Here is a 21281-nt window from a genome sequence, read left to right on the forward strand (position 1 = left end):
TATGTGAGAAAAATTGTCACTAATTTTTGGGGAAAATTTCTCTCACCTGAGGGATCAAATTCTTTCTTCACTTTTTTTTATGTTCCTTCCTTCTTCTCTTGTCCTAGGGTAATCTTCATTTATGTTTTATTCCTAATTTCACCTAAAATAACACTCCTCAAAATAAATGTTGAAGAGTTAAATGTCAAAAATCATGCATTTATGTTAAAACACCTTAATCATCCATACTAGGTTTTTTGGTCTATTAAAAATAGGTATATTAATTGATGCCCTAATAACATTTTAAATAAGGTTGTCTTGTCTGATAAGGCCTTATAATCTAGTGAGTTTGATTATGTATGATAGGTACAGGCCATCGTCATAATCTATTAGGTTGTACCTGTGAAGTAAGGTAATGATTTGCACTCTCTATGTTGGTGTTACTGTGGCCTGTGAGTTTGAGTGGGATTTAAGAGGTAAAATTAAAGATTATCAAGGAGTTGTCTTGAGAATTATTTCTTATATTTGAACATTGATATTTTGGGATCTTGCAGTAGAGGTTTCTGTCATGGTAAGAATAGTTTAAGTAGGTTATACTAATTGGATCTTCTTATGCTTTAATACCATATAAAGGTATTCGAAACAATGAAGATCTTGATTTTATTTATATAACATGTATATATATGTATAATGATTATTTTTAAGAGTGATGATGATAGAGTAAATTTAGGTTCTATATTTAGTACAAAATTAAGCTAATAATTAAATAAAAATATGTTGACTATTCAACTATAATCGAGATAGATAATAAGGGATTAGAGCTAATTGATTATCAACTATAAAAAGAATGGTCTTGCTTTCTAGCTTCTTGATTATCAAACTTTAGGTGTCGTGTTACTATACATTTTATAAATTTTGCTACTATATTATGACTTTTACGTGTTTAGTGAGTTTTTATAATATATTAAACTACAATATAAAATAACAAAAAAAAGCTATTAATTTACCAAAAACTTGTCCTCTTAGTATATATATTAATTATCTAGGTCTATAAGGATTGGACGATAGCATTATTGATAAAATCATACACACTATCACGGGAACTCTAAAAAATTAAGTAGAGCAAATGTCTAAATCACAATTGTAACCCAATTGACTTAAGAGTATTAACCTTCATTTATTAATTTCAATAATTGCATAACCCACCAATCAACTAGTAAGAAAGTCTAAACAACCAACTCTATATTCGTCCTCTAACGAATATTTCATTAGTTTTCTGCTAAATTATTATTTTATGGACAACTCACTTATTAAGATGGAAAAGCGATGACATGGTAATGGGTCCATTATCCTTGTTATATATGATATATGTGTATATATATATATATATAGTGGTAATATATATCAAAATTATAACTTATATAAATAGATAGTATTGGAGAAATATGAAGCGGATTGAAGTGGGGCAATTGTCGTGGCTGGGAAATTTTGAAATGTTAAAGAAAGTGAGTTGTAGTGGGAAGAAATTGAATTTGAAAATACCATTCCCTTCCCCTATATAAACTTTGTCTTATTGCCTTAATTGAATCATACCCACAAAAAATAATTTAAGCTTAAGAAGAAGCTTAAACATATGGCCACCCAAAACCGCCATTGTTGCATTACCTTCATCTTTCTGTTATTACAATTGATCTTCCACTTTCATATTGGTACATACTCATATATCATTCTATGATATATATATATATATATATATATATATGCGTGTAGATCAATCTTCAGTTTGTGATTGTGCAGGTAAAAGTGATCTGGAGTTGAATTATTACGCAGAGAATTGTCCAAGAACTTAGGAGATCATCAAACAAGAAGTCGTAAAGCTTTATTATAAACATGGAAATACTGTTGTTTCTTGGGTCAGAAATCTATTCCACGATTGAGTAGTTAACGTACAGATCTACAGATATTTATATATATAAATATAAATACATATATATATTAGATTATGTATGAATATTTTGATGTGTAGTCATGCGATGCATCCTTATTGTTGGAGACAATGAATGGGATAGAATCAGAGCAGGAATCTGGAAGAAGCTTTGGCATGAGAAACTTCAAGTATGTTAAAACAATCAAAGATGCCCAAGAAAAGGAATGCCCGCTCACCGTCTCTTGTGCTGATATTGTTGCTCTCTTTGCTAGAGATGACATCATCATGGTATGTTTTCCTTGTCTAATATATGCATATATATATATATATATATATCAACTTTTATTTATAATAGATTATTCAGTACGAGAATTAGTCAAATGGGATCTGGATAATACATATGTATATTATTAACTTTTCTAGTCATGTATGTAAAAATTAGATGAAATGGACTCTATTGGACATACAAATATATATGATCTATATTGTAACATTCTCTCTATTTCTGTACTAAAATGATTTAAAAATTTTATTTATTTGTACTTTTGACTGCCTTAAACTTAAATTAATTTATACTGTTTAATATTTACTGAGATTCATAATTTTGATCTATTTTTAGTTTTAATTATTTATTATTTATTATTTTTCTTTTATTTTATTTTAAAATATTTTAAATTATTTCATTTTATTTTAAAGGAAAAAATTTAGAAAAAATTAGAAAATGGTAAAACGAGAGAAAACATGCGCACGTGAAAAATACCGCAAAAAAGCAATTTGCCCGCATGGGTGCTGGGCACTGTGCGCGTGTGCATGAGTGCACAGTAGTCACAGGGCGTGTGCACAGCGCGCATGTGCACATTGTGCATGTCCCCTCCACGCGCACGGTGCGGGGTTAGGACCTGTGCGCGCGTCTTATCGAACGCAGGAGGACCGTCTGCACGTCACTTCACGCATGGACTGGTGCTGCACACTGTGCACGCGGTGTTCGCGCAGCAGGCCTGTGCGGACGAGCCCTGTGCGCTTGGGGCCAGCACACAGTAAGCCTACGTGTGCAGCGCCCAGTACGCCTACGCGTGCAGCGCCCAGTACGCCCAAGCCCTGTGCGTGCAACAGTAGGCCTGTGTGCCTGTAGGCTAGCCTCCAGCGCACCGGCCGGGCACTGTCACTGCCTTGGGCGGTATGCCTCCATCACCGTTGGAGGAAATTTTCGTCCCTCGTTTTTTGTGCCAAGAATCTTTCCTCTTTCTCCACCGAATTTCGCCACTTAGTTCAAATCCAGTGGTTCCAAAATTTAATCTGATTAGTATTTTGTTTGTTTTGTATGTCTTTGTGTTCAAATGAGTCAAATTGTTCTGGTTTTCAAGCATGCTATGTGAATTACAGACACAATGAATTTGCATATAATATATGTAATATGTAGTCTGTAATAGCAAAAGTAAAAAGAAAACAAAAAAAAAAGTAGATTGAAACCTATATGGTCTGAAGTGTATCTGTATTGACATACATATTGCATCAAGTGTCTTGTTAGGCTTTTTATCTCTGAGGGGTATCTGTTCCCCTTACCCTTTGGGATATCTGTTTCTCCCTCCCCTTACACTTCGGGGTATCTATGCTTCGGCGAGCATAAGGTATGTGCTTCCACTATGACGAAAAGTTTACCTTCGGCCACAGATGTCGTTGATCTCAACTATTACTTCTAAAAGTTGATGAAGAGGAATAGGATGTCAAACCTGCAAAGCCTGGCTGAACGGAGAGACAAGAGTACTTGAACCTTGAGGACAAGGTTCTAAAAAGGGGAAGGCAATGATAGAACCAAATGCCGCAGATCAAGGAAAGGAAATGTGACAAAAGAATCCCAGGTATTTTGGCCTCAACAGCTCAGAAAAACATGAGAAATCAACCAAGTTGTAACTTCGCAAGACCTGGTCAAGTTATCTTTCTCTTTTTTATTTTATGTTAAGCTTTTAACGTTAGAATTGCTATTGTATCGCAACTATCAGATGTGCTCCTGAATAGTAGGAAAAGCTATTGTAATTTTCTCTATTTAAGCTTCCCAGATTCTGAATAAAAGGGAGGACTTTTGGCAGCAAATATTTGTGGTAATTCTAGCCCAAAATAGAAATTAAACACCATTTATCTTATTGATTTTGACTGGGACTTATCACAGCAACTCAAACAAAGCTTGAGAATGTTCATTAAGCGAGAATCCCACATTTAATCCTGATTTCTTCTTTATATATTAGGGCTAGAGTATCTACAGCTGCCAAGCACTGTAACACGAGCTTGATTGATTTTTGAGTCTTACGCGTAGGCTTGGGACTCAATGCTCTTATAGCAGAGGAGACTGCATGAGGCTGGATACAGAGCAGCAAAGACATTCCACTCTCTTTAAAATGACAACCATTTATGAGGTTCTCTCTCTCTCTCTCAACATATATATATGTTTATCAATATTTTGATTTTGATTGATTTTTTGTTTGTCAGTGGAAATTGAAGGTACTTAATTCCACCTTGAGTTTGAATGGGGGAGACTCCCATTTTCTCCGCGGGCAAGATTCAAGCCTCTTTACTTCCACTCCTCCGATTGTCACTACAATGTCCCTTATCAACTTGCAGGTTCCTATCTTTCTATTTCCTCGTTAATCTCTGTGTTTAAACTGTGTGTAACCTTTAGTTAGTAATGTATTTAATTAATTTGTAATAAATTAATAATTTCTAATTATATTGTATTGACCATTACATTATTTCACAGTCAAATGCGTACATAGCAAATATCCCTATATCAACTTTACTTCTCTCCCTTTTAGTCTATCTTACACCAACATTATATAAACAATTGTTTCTAGACCATGGCATACAAAATACTATATGTTGTAACTTCCTAAACAATTGTTTGGAAAAATCTTGAATTTGAAAAATTTTCACAAGGAATTTTTTGCATCACATTGATTGGTTTGCCATTAAGGCATGATGTAAATGATGGTGATTTGAGGTTTCTGGAGGTTTTTGTGCTACGTTTTGAAAAATTAAATCCTAAAATTTGTTACAGAATCTATAAATTTTATTGTTAGATTAATATAGATAAAATTATGAGTTTGTAAAATGAATTTGTAGAATTTATTTGCTGCAAATATGGTTTTAAAGAAAAATTAGGCTAAACAAACATGATTCAGTTATATCTTTATCTCATTGAGGATATAGAATTTTTACTTTATAAATATATTATGGGTTATAATCGGCCTATAATAATTAATTCAGTGAGACGTACAATTAAGTTTAATGGTGTATTGTTTGAGTTTTAAGTGATCAAATTGAATTTTGTATCAACAAATTTATTATATTTTGGATAGAAGAAATATTTCAAAATAGTTAGATTCTCTTAATTGTAGTAGTAACATATTAAAAAAAAAAGACTTAAACTTTGTAACAGAGTCTAACCATGGACTGATAATAAATCTAAAATCTAATTTTCTATCTTTCATGTCATGTAACTATAGTCTTCTTTTCTATTTAGAATGGGATACTGAGACTTTATGAGCAAGAAATTTCTTATAATCTATAAAATTTCAATCTAAATTTGATCTACTTATTTTAGAGTATCAACATTACTAGATATATAATTATTAGTTATCATTTTTAACTATTATTTAATATATGTCGATTATTGCTTCCTACATTTTTTTAATTATCATTTGTTATTATCTTTAGCTTTAACAAATTGTTGTGGTATTAGCTTTAGCTACTAGTTATAGCGTATGTATTGACAGTCAACATATGGTGATGCATAATCATAAATAATAAAAAGTAATAAAAAATAATGAAAAATACTGCCAAAAATACTATGAACATGTAGTAAATATTAGTACAAATAATTAAGAATTGAGCAATATTCGTTAATTGATTGCAGCAAAACAACTTATAACATCACTCTTCCAATTTTTAAAGACATTTCTAAATACAAGAAACAAAACTCCCACTCCCAACATATAAAATAGTGTATATTATTAAAAGAAATACAAAGTATGAGTATATATATCCCAAAACATAATTAGAGCTTAGAATCTAAGACAATAATAGTGACATCCCATGTAACGGCCCCGGAATTTTAAAGAGAAATGTATATATAAGAAAAACTCTAAATACGGAAGCGGAATAAAATTTTTGATTAATATCCCTTACACAATAATCCAAACGTACTAAACGTATGAAAGAATAAACTAAATAAAGTAAATATTAGAGACGAATGTTATAAATAAAACTATGAAATCTTTAGACATCTACTAGCCGTCTTCCTGCGAGACGGGCTCGGGAACCAAGTATTCCTTATCTGAAATGGTTAAGTAAGGAATGGGCTACACTACCACAGTAAAGACATCACACTATCTCACTGTCACAAAAGTAAAGGTTGGTAGAAAACAAAACCGACCAATGGAGCATAATTTATAATAAACTCATTTATCAATAATAAAAACTTTTACTGTCCACTAACCTCGGTGAGATTCATGAAAACAACTTATGAGAAACAATAACATCATAAATATCATAAGATCATGCACACTCTGTAACATAACACATATCATATTTTTGTATTTCAATTATCAGGCAACAAATTTCCTCTTTTATCAGCCTACTAGTATCCATGGGGATCCATAGGGGGTCCCCGCTACAAGTGAACTATTCACATTAATAACTTAATTCCAGGGCTGTCCCCATACTTTGACCGGTATGGGTGCCAAAATCATAAACCTCAATACCCCGTCCGGTATAAGGGTGAAACGGGCCGTCCCCATACCCGTTCGGTATAGGCGCCAAAACACATAAAGTCTCCATACCCCGTCTGATATGAGAGACCATGCTCCTGGTAGGGTTTCCTATGGACCCGGTCCGTCCACCATGTCCCAGGATATCTAGTTAGGCTGTCGACATTATCCATTTATCAATTCACATACTTTTTTTCATTTTTCTTAATCTCAATTATCCAATTAAACATAAACACGTAAACCAGTAATGGACACCAAATAAGGCAACACAACATCGGGTTCACAATAATTCAAACCATAATAAATGAAACCATGATTCATGCGTACGAAACCATAGAATAAACACATCAGGTACCATACTGCATTCAAAACTGTAAAATAAATCAAACAACACCTGACCGAAAAATACATCAGATTCGGGCTCCATTAGAAATCTTAATTAATTATACGTATCTATTAATTCATAACATACCATTTTATCACTTATTAAGCTTTAATGCCGTAATAGAAAATAGGGTGAGAGATCCTTACTTGTTTCAGAGTCTGAAATCATCTTCTCATTGTGCCTACGAGCAGTTCCTAGATTCCCTGAATTTTTTCCTCGGAAACTGAAACACACTTCCGGTACTTGCACATGTCCCCAAAAAACCCCAAATCAGACCCAGGGCCTTTTCGGCCAATTTCAAAATTCTGGCACGGCGGCTCCATCGTGCTCCGGTGACGGCGCCGTCGTTCACGATGGCGATCTGCCTCAGGTTGGCCATTTTTGGTCGTTTTTGGCCAGATTTGACCAAACTTGCTTTGGTTCCTGTGATAAAACACCCCTAGGGCTCTCGGTGGGCCAAAAAATTACAGAAAACCGAGACTTACCGGCAGTGGAGCTCTCGGGTGCGGCGGCTCCTCCGGTGCGAGTCGCGATTTGGTGTTTTGCTCTGGTCAACCTGTAGAGAAAAGGACGGTGGTCACAGTGGTATAAAAATTACATCGAACGGGAACCGAAAAGGGCCTCATCGGAGGCAAAAATTGAGAAAATCTGTGGCAGTGCTGCTGGATTTCGGCGGTGTTTTCCAGCCAATTGGCCGGTGGTTTGGCTCTGATTTGGCCACAGGGAGGTTCAACATCGAAAAACGAGCCAATGTGAGAAATTTTACCTCGTTTGGCGGCAAGAAAATCCTTCGGTGTGGCGGCGGGTGGCGGTAGCCGGTTCCTCCGGTGGCTGGGTTGTCTTCTCCGTCGAGGGTTCTGGCGGCTAAGGTTTGGGGTTGGGTGTGAATGCGATTATTTATAACATTTCCCTTTTAATCTGAGTCGTTCATCACAATTTAATATGGACCGTCCGATTACGGTTAAATTAGAAATAAATCTGGACTGTCCATCGCGATGCAATCTGGGCCATCCGTGCGTGATCAAATCTGGGCCGTCCGCACGCGTGAGATCTGGGCCGTCCATGCACGCTTTTGATCTGGGCTGTCCGTGCGTGCGGGAACTGATCTTGGTCGTCCGATCGTGCGCACGCGGATCGCCCACGTGTCTCCGTTCTGCGTGGCTTCCCGCGTCAGCTTCTCTCCCACGCGGTGTGTCCTGGTTGGCCAGGACTGCTGACCAGGCTGCTGACGTGGCTGTTGACGTGGCGCAATTTTTTAAATTGCGTTTTGACCTCCGATTTTTGATTTTCCTTTCAAAAACACCTCCAAAATCCAAATTTTTATCCCTTTTTCTCAAAATTAATTTCAATTAAATCCCAAAAATAATTTTGACCCATTTTATCATTATTATTATTTTTATTTCTTTTAAATTAAATTAAATTAAATTAAAACATATTATTACAAAATAAATTAATTATTAAAATGAAATAAACCAAAATAATTCCAATAAAAAATAATAATAAAAGGTTTGGGTGTTACAACTCTCCCCCATTAAGAAATTTGGTCTCCCAAATTTGCTTCTTACTCTTGGTCGAACAAATGGGGATACTGGGCTATAAAGTCTGATTCTAGCTCCCAGGTAGCCTCCCTTGGTGAGTGGTTCTACCACACTACCTTTACAAATGATATTTTCCGGTTGCGGAGTATTCTGCTCTTTCTGTCCGTGATACCAACTGGTACTTCGTCATAAGATAAGTCCTCTTAGAGTGGAAGTGGTTCATGAGCCAAGACATGAGAGGGGTTCGGGTTGTACTTACTTAGCATGGATACATGGAACTACTCAAACACAATAGTTTGTTTGAGATGATAAATTATGACAGGAACAATCACTACATGTTAAAAGAATCATTTACATAATTTTTTTAAAACAGAAATCATACATTTCAATAACTAGGCAGTGTCAATACATTAATGATAACACAACTAATAATACTACAAACTCTCATTAAAGACACACACATTGTGGTAACGAGTTTTATTGGGGTATTTTAAAGCAGAATTGGTTACGCGCAGCAAAGGTGGCAAGTGTGCAGCTGAATTACAACAAGTTGCAAGCTTGTATAATCAACAACTTATAAAAATGCTAAAAAGTGTCAACACTGAATTGGGTTAGGATATCTTCATTGCTGTTAATGACAAGAGATGCATAATTTTTTCATTACTAATCCTCAAGCATTTCGTAAGTTATTGAATTTGATGGTGCATATAAACAAGGATAATCAGTGATATATAGATAAAAATTAGATCTAATATGATTATGGTTAGGATTCAAAATCAAAGGTAGTTTGCTATGGACAAGGACATTATAATGGACTAAATTTTGCATTATGGCATCAAACATATGTGAAAACTAAGATGAGTATGCATTTTGGGATCCATTTCATCCATCTAAAAAGGTTAATCATTTGATTGTTCAACAGATGATGAGTGAATCTAGCAAGTATATGATTCCCATGAATTTAAGCACCATTATTGTAACACCCTATCAACTTCATGATTAATTATGGTCATGTAAAAACTCATTTATTTGGGCTATAAGGCCGTTAACTATTTAAATTTGATGTATTAAATTTCTTTATAAATTTTGGGTTTTATTTAAATTTTATTTATCTATTTATTTATGTAATTGTTATTTCTAATTTTTAATTCTCAAGAAAAATTGAGAAAACTGTAGAAACATTTTCCCCGCCCGCGTGGGCCTTGTGCCCTGTGTGTCGTGCACATGCACGCACGTGGCCAACTGGATGCGCGCCTGTTCAAACGTCCCATCCACGTGGGGCGCAAGGTGCACGGTCTGCGCGTGCATCACACTATGCGAGCTTGTTAACACACTTATGCAAGTTATCCCTTGAGGGCGAGCGCCGCCTTTTGGGAGGCATGCACTGTCCCTTGGCTTGCGTGCCCCTAAACTTTGTGCTAAGTTTTCACGTCGCCATCATCTTATCAGCTGTCTATTAGTCACATCCATCGGTTATCGCGTCGCATTGATCAATCTTTCCCTCTCTCTCTCCTCATGGATTTGCACCACTTGGCAAAATCCAACGACCTTTTTTCTCTATAAATAAGGCCCCTTCCCCACCATTTCTTCAAACTTCTTCTTCATTTCACTTGCTAAAGAAATTCTAGAGAGAGAAAGAGCTAGGAGAAGGCTTAGAGGGAAAAGGAACGAAAGAAGAAATAAAAACATAGGAAACTCTTCAACCTTTTGGTAAGGAAATTTTTGGTATTTTTACGTACATTCTATAGAGAATTTCTAGAAAAAATAACTTCATATATATTGCATGATTAATATGAAATAGAATGGCATGCTTTTAGGAGATTTGAGATGTAAATTTATTTGTGGAATGATATGAAATATAAATAAGGCATGAGATATCATGATGTTTGCATTAAGACACATGAAATATTATGAAAATGGATATGAAGGTCAAACACCAGAATGTATATTACTTGATATTTAAATGGTCAAATCCATTAGGCTATTATCACCGAGAGATTCTGTTTTTCCCCTATCTGGTCTAAAAAGATGTGAGAGGACCACTCCATGTTGATGACAACATACTCTCTTATGAGAGTGAATACGCGATATGATTGTAGGGATCACTGTGGTGAAGTACAGTTGTGACTATAGTTTACATGTGGGACTATTGTGATTGGTACGGCCGTGGTCATAAAACGTGTCATGGTTTGGCAAGTCATAAATGTGTTGTGATTTAGTAAATGTGCTAACATGAATTGAATTGAATTTTTCATTCCATAATGGTAGTTGGAAATCCATATTTCCCCCAGTAGATATAGGTCGAAACGATTTCCTGTGAAGAATAGATGAAAATGAAAAGTTATAAAGACATTTCATATTTATTTAATTTTCTCTATTTTATGCATGATTAATATATTTTTTTATGTTAACAATTTTTTAAGTAAATAAATTTTTTTTCTTTATCATCGAAATGAACCACCATGTGACGAATTTTGACAATAAGCGGTTAATGGTATATTCCTTAAAGTTTATTTACCTTTAAAATCTTAGTAATATTGTTTAAATATTATTTTCCTTACAGTTTATAGAATTCACTCCTTTCCATGCCCCCCTTAGATGATGAGGATGATAGTGAGGACCCGCTTGCTGATTTGTCCATTGAAGTCTTTGATGATCTCGTGGATCCCTAAAATGTTAGGAGTGCATAATTTGTTTCACACTCTGATGAGTTTATTTTTGTATATTATGTTTTGCCAAATATGGTCTCATTGATGTAAAATTTGGAACTCAAATTTTATTCTGTAAGGGATTTATAATATATATTCCATTGCAAATCATTATTTAAATGCACTCGTGATCGGTTTCTAGATTTGATCACGCACGGATGGTCCAGATCGCATCACGATGGACGGTCCAGATTTATATCTAATTTAATCGCGATCGGATGGCCCAGATTAAATCATGATGGACGGCTCAGATTAAAAGGAAAATGTTATAAATAATCGCATCCACACCCAACCCCAAACCCTAGCCACCAGAACCCTCGCCGGAGAAGACAACTCAGCCATTGAAGGAACCGGTCGCCGCCACCCGCCGCTGCACCGGAGGATTTTTCGGCCACCAAACGAGGTAAAATTTCTCCCCTTGGCTCATTTTTCGATGCTGAACCTCTTTGTGGCCAAATCAGAGCCAAACCACCGGCCAATTGGCCGAAAAATACCGTCGAAGTCCAACGGCGCCGCCACGGGTTTTCTCAGTTTTTACCTCCGATGAGGCTCTTCCCGGTTCTCGTTTGATGTAAATTTTATACCACTGTGACCACCTTCCTTTTCTCTACAGGTTGATCGGAGCAAAACACCAAATCGTGACTCGTGCCGGAGGAGCCGCCGCAACCGAGAGCTCCACCACCGGTAAGTCTCGGTTTTCTGTAATTTTTTGGCCCACCGAGGGCCCTAGGGGTGTTTTATCACAGGAATCAATGCAAGTTTGGCCGAATTCGGTCGAAAACGTTCAACCCGAGGTAGATCGCCGCCATGGGCGGCGATGCCGTCACCGGAGCACGGCGGAGCCGCCGTGCCGGAATTTTAAAATTGGCAGAAAAGGCCTTGGGTCTGATTTGGGGTTTTTTGGGGACATGTGCAGGTACCAAAAGTGTGTTTCAGTTTTCGAAGAAAAAATTCAGAGAATCTAGGGACTGCCCGTAGGTGCAGTGAGAACCCGATTTCAGACTCTGAAACAAGTAAGGATCTCTCACCCTATTTTCTATTACGACATTAAAGCTTAATAAATGATAAAATGGTATGTTATGAATTAATAGATATGTATAATTAATTAAGGTTGCTAATGGAGCCCGAATCTGATGTATTTTTCGGTCAGGTGTTGTTTGATTTATTTTACAATTTTGAATGCAGTATGGTGCCTGATGTGTTTATTTTATAGTTTCGTATGCATGAATCACGGTTTCATTTATTATGATTTGAATTATTGTGAACCCGATGTTGTGTTGCCTTGTTTGATGTCCATTACTAGTTTACGTGTTTATGTTTGATTGGATAATTGAGATTAAGAAAAATGAAAAAAGGTATATGAATTGATAAATGGATAATATCGACAGCCTAACTAGATATCCTAGGAGATGGTGGACGGACCGGGTCCATAGGGAACCCTCCCGAGAACGTGGTCTCTCATATCGGACGGGGTATGGAGACTTTATGTGTTTTGGCGCCTTGCAAATTCGATCATCAAATTTTTAGTGCCATTACAGGAATACTAAGGGTTCAATTATTAATCTAAAATTTACTTTTTTTATTTTTAATTTAAATTTAAATTTTTTTATTTTAATTATTTATATATTTTTTATTTTTTGTTTTTAGTTTACTTGCATTTTTAGTTTTTATTTTTCTTATTTTATTTCATTTGAATTAAATTTATTTTTATTTCTATTTATTACTATTTTAAATTTAAGTGATTTATTTTATTTTATTTTGTTTTGTTCATTTATTTTATTTTATTTTTATGTATTATTTTTTTGTGAGCAAATTATGTTATTTCTTTTTCTAGTTTCAGTAGATATATGAGTCGATTGAACAATGCAGAACTACTTCCTATAAATGTAGAAATCGAAAAGACTTGTGACAATTGAATCGTGAGAAAAGGGAACGTTTAGCAACAGAAAGACAAACAAGAGTTGAGATGGCTGAACACGAAAAAATTAGACAAGCAGGGGATGTTTTGAACAAGAATAATGGGAGAGCACTTAGTGACTTTACTACTCCTTCACTTTTAGGAGCTTTATCCAGCATAGTTCGACCAAGTGTCAATGCTAACAACTTAGAGATTAAACTTGCCATTATTCAGATGATCCAAACCTCAATTTAATTTGGAGGTTTACCAACTGATGGTCCTAATGCACATCTCTTTAATTTTTTAGAAATTTGTGATACTTTTAAACAAAATGGTGTTTCTAATTATGCAACTAAACTTAAACTTCTTCCTTTTTCTTTAAGAGATAAAGATAAGAATTTGTCACATTCTCTTCCTAGAGGTAGAGTTACTAGATGGGAAGACCTAGCTCAAAAATTTTTCGCTAAAGTTTTTCCACCAGTTAAGATGGCAAAGATGAGAAATGATATCGCAAGTTTTTATCAAATGGATTGAGAGACATTATATGAGGCATGGTAGCGATTTAAAGGAGTTGATTAGAAGATGTCCTCATCATGGGTTGCCTAAGTGGTTATTGGTCCAAACCTTTTACAATGGATTGAACCAACAAACTAGGATCACAATCAATGCAGCTGTTAGAGGTGCTTTGATGGGAAAGTCTACGGATGATGCTTTTGAACTATTGGAAGAAATAGCCATGAATAACTATCAATGGCTAACAGAAAGACTTCAACCTAATAAAAATGCTAGATTATATGAGATTGATGCTTTAACTGCTCTTAATGCAAAAATTGATTCTTTATTTAAGAAGATTGATAAAAAGAGTGTTAATGTTGTTAATTCTCATGTGCAGGGTTTATTTGAAGAATCTTTTCAAAGAAATGAGCCGGAGCAAGTAAGTTGTGTGCGAGTTGCCCACAACACGATATATCAAAACAGTCCCTTATTCACTATTTTTATGAAGGGCTGCTTCCCTTAGAAAGAAGAATGTTGGGTGCAGCTAATGGTTGTGCCATAATGAACAACACACCATGAGAACCCAGAGAATTAATAGCGATCATAGCAGCCACCTCACAGTAATTTGGAACCACATGGGACACCCCAATAATGGTGAACAAGGTAAGTATATATTTTCTCAAATCTCATATTTCTTAACTAACCATTTTAATGGAAAACTTGGATGTAAGAAACACTCAACAAATGAGAGTTTGTTGAATCTATGCACATTCTGGACATTCTATAGCATGTCAATCCATAGGAGGGGTCCCAAACCAACTACAAAGAAGTTATGACCCTTTCTCCAACACATACACCCCAGGATGGAGGGATCATCCCAACTTCAATTATAGGTTGAGACAACAAAACTTCCAACAGTACCAGCCAAGGCCACCTTCGCAACAACAACCAACACCCTCAAAAATAAGTTGTCTCTCAAAGAGACAATTAAATCTCTTGCTACTAGCACTCAATAGTTCCAACAAGAGACGAGAGCAAGCATTCATAATTGGGAAACCCTAGTGAGCCAACTGGCAATGTTTATGAGTAAGCTGAAATCATAGATAAATAGCCTTCTCAAACAAAGGTAAATCTAAGGCCCAGTGTGAGTGTTGTCACACTACGAAGTGATAAAGAGCTACTGAAAAATCCACGTCTGGTAGGCCTTAGGTAAGGCTTACATAAAGGCACAGAGTCAGAAGCTGTAGTTGAGGACAAGGTAGATGAAACAAAACCAAATTCTGATCAGTCGAAAGCATTCACAGTTAGTCCACCCTTCCGAAAAGGTTTGCTAAATCAAAGAAAGAAAAGAAGGACAAAGAAATCCTGAAAATCTTTTGTAAAGTTAAGTTAAATATCCCTTTACTTGATGCAATCAAACAAGTATCTCACTATGTCAAATATCTAAAAACATTGTACACCAATAAAAAGAAGTTGAGCTATAATGAAAAGGTTAGCATGGGGGAGAATGTCTCGGTTATAATTCAGAGAAATTTACCCCCCCAAGTGCAAGGACGAATGTATGTTTACTATCTCTTATAGAATAGGGACCTTAAGATAAAGAAGGCTATGTGTGATTTAAGAGCTTCAATAAATTTGATGTTATTGTCTATTTATTCAAAACTGAATACTACCCACTAAAGGAAACTAGTGTCATCATTGAATTAGCTAATAGGTTAGTTGTCTAACTTGAAAGAGTTCTAGAAGATGTACTGGTCCAAGTAGACAATCTTATTTTCCCTGCTGACTTCTATATGTTAGACATATAACAGGACAAATCTCTAACGCATTTCATCTTTCTCTAGGTAGGCCTTTCGTTAGCATGGCCAAGACAAATACATATAAAATGATACCCTCATTATGGAATATGATGGAGAGATTGTAAAATTTAATGTTTATGATGCCATTAAGTACCCTTGTGATTTATCTTGTGTGTATGGTGTGGATGTCATTGATCTATAAATTAGAAATGCTTAGACTTATGCCATGGTGATGAGTTAAATATTATACTTTCTAATGGTTTAAATGTGGACAAATAAGGGGTTTTAGAGGAAAATTATGCTTCCAAAAGGAATCTGCAAGAGACAATGTTTAGACTAGAAACACTTAAATCGTAAAAAAGTAATACACCAAATATTGATCTCCCTATTTCTCTCATGAAGCTTCCACCTTCTATTTTATAAGCACCCAAGCTATAGTGAAAACCACTACCCGAGTAGCTAAAGTATATGTACTTGGGAGAAGGAGAGACTCTTTCGGTAATAATTTTTGATAAGTTAAGCAAAACAGAAGAAGACAGGTTAATCAGGGTGCTTCGAGAGCACAGGAAAGTAGTTGAATGTACTATTGCTGATATTAAGGGGATATCACCTGCTATGTGTATGCACAAGATACTACTAGAGGACGACAACAAACCAAACAGACAAGCATAGAGATACCTGAACTTGCCAATGATGGAAGTTGTGAAGAAGGAAGTCTTGAAACTACTTAATGTCGGGGTCATTTACCCAATTTTAGACAGCAAATGGGTAAGTTCGATGTAAGTGGTGACAAAGAAAACAAGGATAATAATGGTTGAAAACCACGATGGTGAGTTGGTGGTATCCACTAGGGTGCAGAATGGCTGAAGGGTTTGCATATACTATTGAAAGTTGAATGTTTCTATTAGAAAAGATCACTTCCCAGTCCCTTAATTGATCATATGCCAAAATAATTAGCTAGCCATATACATTACTACTGTTTAGATGGATATTCAAACTTCTACCAAATCTTGGTTGCACTTGAAGATCAAGAAAAGACAACCTCCACATGTCCCTTTGGCACCTTCGCCTATAAGAGGATGTCCTTTGGCCTTTGCAATGCCCTTGCTACATTTTAGAGATGCATTGACAGCATTTTTTTTTATTTTGTGAAGCACATAATAGAGATTTTTATGGATAATTTCACAATTTAAGGTAACTCATTTAATGAATGCCTCATCAACGTCACAAAAGTGCTAAAATGATGTCTTGAGTCTAATCTTATCTTGAATTATAAAAAGTATAATTTTATGGTAGATCAAGAATTAATTTGGGACATGTGTCTTCAAAAGGGATAGAGGTGGACAAGGCAAAGGTTGATGTGATTAAATTCCTAGCTTACCCCACAAGTGTGCGAGAAGTGAGATATTTCCTTGGACATGTAGGGTTTTATAGGCAATTCATCAAGTACTTCTCCAAGATTACCCAACCTTTATATTGACCGCTGCAAAAGGAAATAATGTTCGAATTTGATGCATATTGCAAGGAGGCATTTGATATACTCAAGGAGAAGCTGGTATTAGTACCTATCATACAACCACCAAATTGGGGGCTTTCATTTGAGAACATGTGTGATGCAAGTAAACGAGCCATGGGTGTAGTCCTTGGGTAAAGAATGAGCAATGACCTGTATCTAATCTATTATGCCTCAAGAACTCTTGACAGGGCTTAGGTCAATTACTCAATTACAAAAAAAGAGCTTTTGGTTGTCATATTTGTATTGGAAAATTTTTAATCTTACTTACTTCAAACTAAGGTGATTGTGTCTTCAAACTGTGCAGCATTGAAGTACTTACTCAAGGAAAAAGAGGCAAAACTAAGGTTGATTCGGTGGATACTCCTACTATAAGAATTTGACTTGGAAATATAGGATAAAAAGGTATGGAGAACCTTTTTGTTGACCAGCTATAATTGAGTGAAGAGCCATTGTCGCTAAAGGATGATTTCCCAGATGAACATCTTTTCTCAGTTTGACAATCAACAATGTGGTATGTTATCTGATCACCAATACACTTCCAGATGAGTTGTCGAGAGCAAAGAGAGATAGCATCAAGAAATAAGATAAATGTTATATGTGGGATTACCCCCATTTGTGGAAATACTATGTAGAACAAATCACTCACCATTATGTCTCATAAATAAAAGTCCCCTCCATTCTAAACTTCTGTCATTCTCATACTTACTGGGAACATTTTGGCTCCAAGCGGATAGCTTGCAAGGTGTTAGAATATGGCTTGTTTTGGCCCTCCATGTTTAATGATGCATATGTCTATTGAAAAACATGTGAAAAATGCAAAAGGATAGGAAACTTAGGCAACAAAGATCAAATGCTACTGATACGCATCTTGATTTATGAGATCTTTGACGTGTGGGGCATATATTTCATTGGGGCATTCCCCTTCTCTTTCAGCAACTCTTATATTCTAGTTGCGATTGACTATTTTTCTAAGTGGTAGAAGTCAAAGCTACTAGAATTGACGACACTAAAACTATTGTGAACTTTATCAAAACTCATATTTGCATCAGGTTTGGATACCACGAGTGATAATAAATGGTTGGGGGACACACTCTTACAATCGAATTGTGGAAGCTCTCTTTAAGAAATATCATGTCATCCACAACATCTCCACTACATACCACCCGCAGACTAGTGGGCAAGTAAAAGTTTCCAACATATAAGTGAAGTCGATCTTTGAAAAAACTGTCAATCCTTATAGGAAGGATTGGAGCCCGTGACTAGATGATACTTTATGGGCTTACCGAACTATTTTCAAAACTCCCATAAGAACGTTGCCACATCATCGGGTCTTTGGCAAAGCTTGTCACCTTCCTTTTGAATTAGAGCATAAAGCCTATTGGGAGTTTAAAGTTGGAACATGAAATTAGAAGAACTTAAGGAGCACAAGAAGCTATAGCTGCAAGAACTCGAGAATCTATAAAGAAAAGATGAAACTTTCCATGATCGGATGATCTCTAAAAAATAATTCTCAATAGGGTAAAAAGTCTTGCTTTATGATTCTTGCCTGAAGGTATTTCTGGAGAAGCTACATTCAAAGTGGTTAGGCCTGTTCATTGTTACCAACACATTCCTCTTGGTATAATCAAGATCTAAAGCTTGGACACCCATAAAATTTTTAAAGTAAATGGGCATTGGCTGAAACCCTTCTGTGAAGGGTTCTCTGTACAATAGGTTGAAGAACTCACCCTGGGCATTCCTGAAGAAAGCGCCTAATAGAAGTAGGAAATGTTTAGCCTAGGATAATAAATAAGTAATGGGAGGCAAACCATTTAGTTTTTATTATGAATATTAGTTATTTAGTTGTTAGTAATCTTGTTCTGTCTATTCTGACTGGATTGTGTTGTCCAGTGCTTGCAGATCGCCAATAAAGAGACCACGCGTAGACCCACTGAGTCTTCAGACTGAAGTGTTTTCATATGCTTTGCACAAGGTTTACATCGACCACTCTAGCCGTGCCCGGGCTCTATGCCAAGTCCTCAGGGGTAATGGCATAAGCCTTGCCCAAGGGTCATGCCAACAACTTGAGCATTGCCCAAGGCATATGTCACGACAATACCTGGAGTTTGATTTAAAGGTACTCGTATAAGCCTTGCCTAAGGTTTATGCTACAGTTATATCTGGGGTTTGATTTCAGATATTCGCATAAGCCTTGCCCAAGGCATATACTACGACCATATATTTCAAAAATAAAATCTCTCTTGAGATATGATGCGCGAATTCGTAGGTGCACGAAATCGTTCAAGTAGTAAAGTGATGAATAAAGTATCATCCTATAGGATTGTGTACCAAATACCAATATTTTAGAAATTATATTATTATTTCGAAATTGAAATTAAATTTATAATGAAAAAAAGTTTAAAATAATTTATCAAAGCAGAATAATTTAAAATTAGAGAAACTATTAATGGAGAAGCATCAGAGTAATTGATTTCACCTGAATCTTGGGTATATTCGCATTTGATTTTGTAGTCGATTTAATTTAATCTATAATGGTCAAGCTATCCTACTATACTTTCGATTTCCTTCCCAATAATCCCTAGGTCTATCAATTAACATCTGCTAACATTTTATAACAATTATTAATTTGATTCAATTAAATATGTGATAATTTAATTAATCCACGTTAATTCGATTATATTACTCCCGTTCAAATTGCAGTTAACCCTTAACAGTATATTTCTAATTGATGAAATTTCACTTCTATTACTCTAAAACTATCAATCACAAATAAAGTTATGAGCTTACCAATTCTCACAACCTAATTAAGTATAATACTGCTAAATTGCAACTAGAAGAAAGCTAAAAATTTAATAACAAACTTATCTTTGATTCAGACTACATCAATTACTCTAGTAAAGAAATTTTAGCCAAATGTGGTGATTGAGCAATAATAATTATATTTGAGAAAAAAATAATCGTGTGATATTCAAGAATAAATATATAGAAAAATTTCAAACATTGAAGTTCCAAAATTTCTTAGAATTTCTATCCAAAAAAAATATTAAAAATAAAAATAAAAATATATTACTTGATCAGTTTCTCTCCCTTTCAAACTCTGTGCTTTTCTCTCCTACTTTCTAATCAGTGATGCTCCAGGTTTCTCCAAACTTGCTATTGGGATCTACTCTCTGTCAAGCTCCACCTTCACACGCTCTTATGCAAATTTTGTAAATTTAAAATCTACTTTCTCTCTCTAGCTCCCGTCTCTCTCTCTTTCTATGTCTTTACAAGTTTTTTCTCTTTCTTTTTCTATCTTTTTTCGTCTGCTAGCTACTACCATCTCCCTCTCTGTTACTCCCTTTTTATATTTAAAAGGAAGAGAAGAGATCTTATTTTTGCTTAAGCTTTTTTTCCTTTTCAGAGGACTCTTTCCTCTTCAACTCTTTTTTTTTTTTGTTTCCTCATCAGTCCTTTTCATTTTTAGAGGCCTCCCTCGCCTCTTTATGTTTCTACATATATATTTTCAAAAACAACATGTTTTATTGAGTGTTATTGGGCTAGTTTGCATATCTAGGCCTGGGCTGCTGTTGCTGGTTTGGGCTAATTTCTTCCTGTTATCTTTTATTCTTTTTAAATTTTTTTTCTCTTTTCTTCATCAGAGCACCTGTATCACAATTCTGCTTATAACTTTATTTTGTAACTCCAAGTGCATTCCATTACAAATCTAAGTAATAAGAGCATAAAAAATATGATAAAAATATAGCACATCAAATATCCCCAAACTTAAATTTTTGCTTGTCCTCAAGCAAAAGACCAAAAGGAAATACTTAAAATCAAACTTTTCCACCATGTTTATCTATTCGGCTTAATAATATTAAAATTTTATTCATTTCTTGAAATTGTTAGTCAATTAAAAATTCAAAAGGAATATTGCAAAATATAAATAGACTATTAGCTCTTATATCCCTCAACAAAATTTGCATAATTTCAATACGTAAGTTCCCTCTCTAAGTCTTTACCTTTGATTCATTAATTATGCTTTTTTTTAACCTTACCTCTTTATTGTGAGTGCGTCTTACACTCCATCTTACACTTTTACCCCAAATATATTTTTGTTAGTGAGTGCGTTTTACGCTCTATCTCACCCAACACATGCTAGCTGATTTTTTTTTCTTCACTCAATTCTCAGTCTAGGACTAGTTGAAGGGTAAAAATCAAACTCACATTTTCTATGTCACAAGGATACTGCCCTAGATTAGGTTCCTATGCAAATGTCCTTATACTAATTAAGCTAA

General features: G+C 35.3%; 1 long non-coding RNA gene and 1 other non-coding gene across 2 annotated transcripts; one reads left to right on the forward strand and one right to left on the reverse strand.

The window, feature by feature from the left end:
- The first annotated feature begins 1449 nt into the window (after positions 1-1449).
- LOC148241958 (uncharacterized) lies at positions 1450-19296 on the forward strand. The gene is made up of 5 exons (XR_015814114.1): positions 1450-1688; positions 1777-1892; positions 2006-4317; positions 4391-4522; positions 18895-19296. It is a non-coding gene; the product is annotated as an uncharacterized LOC148241958 (long non-coding RNA).
- On the reverse strand, positions 13687-13794 carry LOC148241959 (small nucleolar RNA R71). Its single transcript, XR_015815638.1, has one exon. It is a non-coding gene; the product is annotated as a small nucleolar RNA R71 (small nucleolar RNA).
- Positions 19297-21281: the final 1985 nt, after the last annotated feature.

Source organism: Carica papaya, chromosome 8, assembly GCF_054855325.1.
Source record: "Carica papaya isolate Zhongbai chromosome 8, ASM5485532v1, whole genome shotgun sequence".
NCBI classification, from domain to species: Eukaryota; Viridiplantae; Streptophyta; class Magnoliopsida; order Brassicales; family Caricaceae; genus Carica; species Carica papaya.